Source organism: Dendrobates tinctorius, unplaced genomic scaffold (assembly GCF_039654945.1).
Source record: "Dendrobates tinctorius isolate UK_male_01 unplaced genomic scaffold, ASM3965494v1 ptg000008l, whole genome shotgun sequence".
In the NCBI taxonomy this organism is placed as follows: domain Eukaryota; kingdom Metazoa; phylum Chordata; class Amphibia; order Anura; family Dendrobatidae; genus Dendrobates; species Dendrobates tinctorius.
In genome coordinates this window covers 72,161,454-72,167,708 of record NW_027361676.1, presented here as the reverse complement: position 1 = coordinate 72,167,708, position 6,255 = coordinate 72,161,454, and positions in this window count along the sequence as shown.

Here is a 6,255-nt window from a genome sequence, read left to right as displayed (position 1 = left end):
CCTTGTACTGTTTCATGAGAGTGCAATGAAATAACTGAGTTTTTACCCTTTAGGGTGTGTGCACACGCTGCGGATTCTGCTGCGGATCCGCAGCGGTTTTGGTCCTGCGGATCCGCAGCAGTTTCTGCTGCGGTGTACAGTACCATTAAAATCAATGCAAAATGAAAACCGCAGTGCGGAATTTTCAGCGCGGATTTGCTGCGGTTTCAAATCCGCAGCATGTCAATTCTTTGTGCGGATTCTGCTGCGGTTTGGCACCTGCTCCATGGGAAACCCGCAGGCTAAACCGCAGATAAACCGCAGGTCTTTTGACCTGCGGTTTTTGACAAATCCGTGCGGATAAATCCGCAGGACAATCTGTAGCGTGTGCACACAGCCTTAAGCCTCATATACTCATCTGTGCATGGAGCATGGTGCACGGACCGCTGCCAGTCGCCTGACCAAATCTTATCAGCTTCAGGAATATATGAGGCTGTCAAGTTTAGGGCGAGAGTCCTGCAGCGACTCTGCATAAGTCCGTACATGGACAGTGTTCCATAGATTAAGAAAAAAATCCACTGATAAAGATCGACATACCATGACAAAGGATATAATGTAACTACGGATACTCCAATAACATATTTCCTACAAAAATCCGAAATATATAAAAAGGTTTTTATTAGTGATATAAATATGATCCAAGATAAATCACATAAAAAACAGACAAAGGACAAAATTGTTCATACAGGGCTCATATGGTAACCACACACTCACACCAAATGGCAGTATAGAAAGAGAAGTATATTACCTGAAGAGCATAGACAGAATCACAATAACATCAGACACATTCCAAATAAAGTGCATAGTGCAAAATGAACAGTCATGATGAAAAAACAAATTGCTTAGCTAAAAAAAATCAGTGACCTAAGTATAATTCAACAATTAGACTGTAATTCAGCAACCGCTGTAAAAAGATAATATAAAAATCTTACCCATAAATTATTGCCCCCCGAGGAAGCCCACGCGAAACGCGCGTCGGAGCTATTGTTTTTGTGCCACATCCACCAGCAATAATTTATGGGTAATATTTTTATATTATCTTTTTACAGCGGCTGTTGAATTACAGTCTAATTGTTGAATTATACTTAGGTCGCTGATTTTTTGAGCTAAGCAATTTGTTTTTTCATCATGACTGTTCATTTTGCACTATGCACTTTATTTGGAATGTGTCTGATGTTATTGTGATTCTGTCTATGCTCTTCAGGTAATATACTTCTCTTTCCATATTGCCATTTGGTGTGAGTGTGTGGTTACCACATATGAGCCCAGTATGAACAATTTTTTCCTTTGTCTGTTTTTTATGTGATTTATCTTGGATCATATTTATATCATTAATAAAAACATTTTTATATATTTCGGATTGGAACTCCGTGGTTTTTGTAGGAAATATAGTGTTCCATAGATGTCTGAATGAGGCATAAGAGAAATATTGCATTTTGCCTTTTAGGATACATTCACATGGTCAGTATCTAATCAGTATTTTCCATCAGTATCTGTAAACCATAACCAGGAGTGGGTGATGAATACAGTAGAGACGTGTTTATATTATACTTTCCTCTGATTGTTCCTCTCCTGATTTTATATTATAAATACTGATGTGAAATACTGAATGTGTGAACATAGCCTTACACCTCTTGCTTGTCCATTAAAATAGACTCTACATCGCCACACTAAAAACATGAAAGATCACCATTTAAAGGGAACCTATTAGCCATTTCATGCTGCCCCAAAGCACAGACAACAAGAAATCCAGACTTGTGCCTTTACTACAGAAACATGCATGTTACTCCAAATTGCTCTGAAACATTTGATAAAACTCAAAAGTTTTGAAAACTGACACATTACTGGCAGAAGGGTTCGCTGACCCCCCGGTTTCTCCAGGTCCGGTCTATCTGCTTATTGGGGGAGATCTATCCATCCGGCTGAGCTGCTCTCATTTTTCAAGCTATGATGTTTTTAAAATGCTGCAGTGTTCCAGAGAGTAACACAGCTGTATAAAGAAAGCGCTGTATTTCATCAATTCGGTCTAGTATATTCATTTTAGACCACAACTTTATGGAAAATTGGTTTTGAAGACCCAAGATGTTGGCATAAAATTAAAAAAAAAAAGATTAAAAAGCAGTTTAAAAAACAAACTGATCTTTCCTCACCCTACCCAGGTGTGTCACTGACTCTTTATTGCTGCTCTCAGTGTCTGTTATTGTGCGCAATGCTGATGTCACATTAACAGCGCTGCAGCCTATCCGTAAGCCGAGTTATTGGCTGCAGCACTGTGGACGAGATGTGACTGTTGCAGAAAATAACACAAGCGGCAGTACAGGCTTTGTGCTGGACCTGGGGAAGTCAAAATCTTGCAGAAAGTGTTCCGAGAAAGGTGGGAGCTGTTACAGCTGGAAAGGGGGTTTGATGTATGGCATCAACTCCATGTTCATGTCTATGGATTTTACCTGAGATGTCATAAAATCTCCTTTAGGTTTAATGTGTAGGTGTCCAAGTAGTCGATATCTTTCAAGAGCTCAGTCATATCTCCTCTGCTCCCATTTGTGTCTGCCTGTAAGATAACTGGCCGCAGCAGAACACCTGCCATGCCAAGGGTGTCGGCTTCTATAGACCACCAGCCAAAGAGACCAGAAGCCGTTTGCAAAAGAAAAGTGGTCCAAAATTTCAGTTGAGAAGTTTAAGAAGCGTTTTGATGGTTATAGGAAGCGATTGATTGCAGTTATTTATCCCAAAGGGTGTGCAACCAAATATTAAGTTGAGGGGGAAAACAATTTTGTCTGGCCCGTTTTTGAGGTTTTGTGTGATATTAGGTCCAATTTTCTTTTTCTCTAGTCACCTTCCATGACGGCATACTGCATATGGAGATTGCCTCTTTGCCCTGATGGGGGACAGGAAACACAGAGGTTAAAAAGCCCTCCCACTTGCCAGTGTCTTTCCTGTTCCCTATGGGGCAGGGAGAGGTCTCCGTGTGCTGTGGTGGCCGGCGACTGCAATACCTCATCTTCACAGGCTATGCCTGTATTGCCGGGCAGCAGGTGGTCGCTCCATGCCTCCTCCAGGCTGCTCCCGTCGTCCCCCGCTAGCAGTGACCTCGGGACCCCCTCCTGGCCTTCCCGCATCCCCAAGAGGGCAAAGTAGGCCGGAGATCCCTACCGGGGGCCTCCCGGAGCTCCCCGGTCTTCTCCCCCTCCGTGTGCACGTCACCTCCAGGACTTGTGTTCCAGCCTGGAACGCATCTGGACTTCTGGCTATCGGCTGGGGGCTGAGCAGCGCGCGGTGCTCGTGGCCGCCACACCACCTGCACATAGACCCAGGAGGGGGAGGGGGAATCCATCCACGCTGGGGGAAGGGGCTGGCTACCGACTGCCATATAAACCTGCCCGAAGTCGCCACAGAGGTAAGGCTAACTATCCTACCAGTATGGAAGGCACTTCATGCCCTGCACCTGCAGAGCCCAGCGCTGCCCCTGCTTCAGTAAGTGTATGCAGGGAAGGGGTCTTCGGGTGGATAGTCCTAGAGGGTTTTTCTTCTGATACCTCTCTACCTCTTGTTCTAGGGAGACAAGTCTACCCCCAAAGCCACTAACAGGAAAAAGTGCGCCATCTGTAATATAAAGCTACCTTCACTATGGGATAAAAAGCTCTGCCAGACATTCATTGACAAAGTAGCTAGAGCAGAGCAACCCTCCCTTTTGGAAGAGATTCGCTCGCTGGTCAAACAAGACGTGCAGTCTTCCCTGGCGGCTTTTACTCCTCCACCCCCACCACCCCCTTCTCCAGGGAAGAAAAGGAAAATACAGGTTGAGGACTGTATCAGACCTGTCCTGCACTTTTTCCTATGGTAGATGGGAGGAACCCGTATCGCCCAAGGCCTCTGAAACCAGAAAATACCTTTTTTCCTCTAACTATATTGAGGAGCTGGTGTCTGCAGTATGCAGCACTATGGGGCTGGAAGACGAATCAGAGCCTCAGTCCATTCAGGACCAGATGTTTGGCGGGCTAAAAACAGGGAAACGTATAGGGTTCCCAGTGCATGCTAATATACTTGACATGATTTCTGAGGAGTGGGAACTGCCAAAGAAACGCCTCAACACCCCCCTCTGAGACGAAACACAGATTTCCCCTGGAAGGTGATTCAGTTAGATGGGACATTCCCAAAGTTGACGCACAGGTGGCAAGGGTTGCGAAAAGAACCGCACTCCCATTTGAAGATTCTTTGCAATTGAAGGATCCAATGGATAGAAAAATAGCCTCCGGAAGAAGTCTTGGGAGACATCTACTTCTGCGTTAAAGGCTAACATTCCTCTAACCAGTGGGAAAGAGCTCTAGCTACGCAGGTGGAGGCAATTAGAAACCCATATATCCCAGGGTACCTCCAGGGGTGAGCTGCTGGACTATACTTCATAGAGCTGCTGGGTTTTTAGTGGACGCCTCCATGGAATCCATCAGAGTTACCTCCAGATCATTTGTGCAATCCAACTCCGCTAGGAGAGCTCTCTGGCTCAAGGTGTGGAGTGGTGACATCACCTCAAAAGCTAAATTATGTGCCATACCCTTTAAATGAGAGTATGTTTTGGGGCCTGCCCTAGATGAAATCCTAGAAAGTGCCACCAACAAGAAAAAAGCCCTCCCGGAACAAAACCCCCCTAAAAAGCGGGGTTTTTTTTCGTGCCTCAGCCTCAAACCTCCCAAACAAGGGGGAAGGGTAAGACCGGTAAGACCAGGAGGTGGAGCTGAAAATATTCTCATCCCCCAGCAACAGCAGTCTCAACAGGAGAAGCAATGACTCAGACCCGGTGGGGGGGGGGGGGGGGGAGACTCTCAAGATATGTACATCAGTGGCAGAACATCACCAGTTGTCACTGGGTCCTCAATGTCATCAAGGAGGGCTTATTGATAGAGTTCATCTCCTCCACAGGGTCTGAAAGTCACCTCCGTTCCTGCTCCAAGAGAAAATAAAGCTGCTAGTAGGTCTCAGAGATCATGTAAGATCAAACGCGATCTCCCCAGTTCCAGAATCGAAATGGGGTCTGGGCCACTATTCCTGGTTGTTCCTGGTAACCAAGCCCTCAGGCGAGGCTCGTTTAATTATAAAACTGAAGGGACTGAACCAACACGTAAAGTACCGCAGATTCAAGATGGAATCCGTAAGATCAGCCATTCCTCTGATCGCGACTCACTTCTTTATGTCGACCATCGACTTGAAGGACGATATTCCAATCCACCTGAGACACAGAAAATACCTCAGGTTTACGGTACAGGGGAGCCGGCAGGTGTATCACTATCAGTTCAACGTTCTTCCATTTGGCATTTCCTCAGCGCCAATACAATAGTCTTCTCCAAGGTAATGGCAGAAGCAGTGTCCTTTATCCGGAGTCAAGGCATCTGTACAGTGCCTTACCTGGAAGACTTACTGATAGTAGCCTCCACCAAGGTGACCCTGGAATCCCACATACCAGAGACTCTCGATATACTAAGATCTCTGGGGTGGATTCCGAACCTGAAAAAGTGTCAGCTGCAGCCCTCAAAAACCAGAAAATTCCTGAGGGAACTTCTGGACTCTGCAAAACATATGTCTTTTCTTCCAGACGACCCCCGTCTGACCTTAATAGCAAAGGTCACGAGGTTCAGGAACATGAGATCCCCTACACTCCGGGAAGGCATGTTAGTTTTCGGCTCCAAGACAGCCTGTATCCAATCGGTAGCCTGGGCACAAGCCCACTCCAGAGTCCTTCAAGCTCCCGTTTTAGGGAACTGGAACGGTCATCCCAGTACTCTCAACAGAAGAATACACATGCCGGGTTGGGTAAGAGCTTCCCTGGCATGGTGGATAAATTCCAAAAACCTCAACAGGGGTGTAACCTGGACTACAGTTACATCCAATGCCAGCAGGAGGGGCTGGGGAGCCATGATAAATCATATCCCTTTCCAAGGACTCTGGGACCGGAAAACGAGCGAAAAGTCGTCCAATTTCAGAGAGTTGAAGGCTGTGGAGGAGACCCTTCTGGCAGCAGGTCACCAGATCGCTGGACAGCACATCCGAATATATTCAGACAATATGACTGCAGTTGCTCATATCAAGCATCAAGGCAGTACAAGGTTCAACAGCCTCAGAAGTATTTCCACTCGAATCTTCTGTTGGGCCGAAAAACACCTACTGTCTCTGACAGCATTCCATTTGAAAGGCTCTTCCAACATCCAGGCGGACTATCCAAGT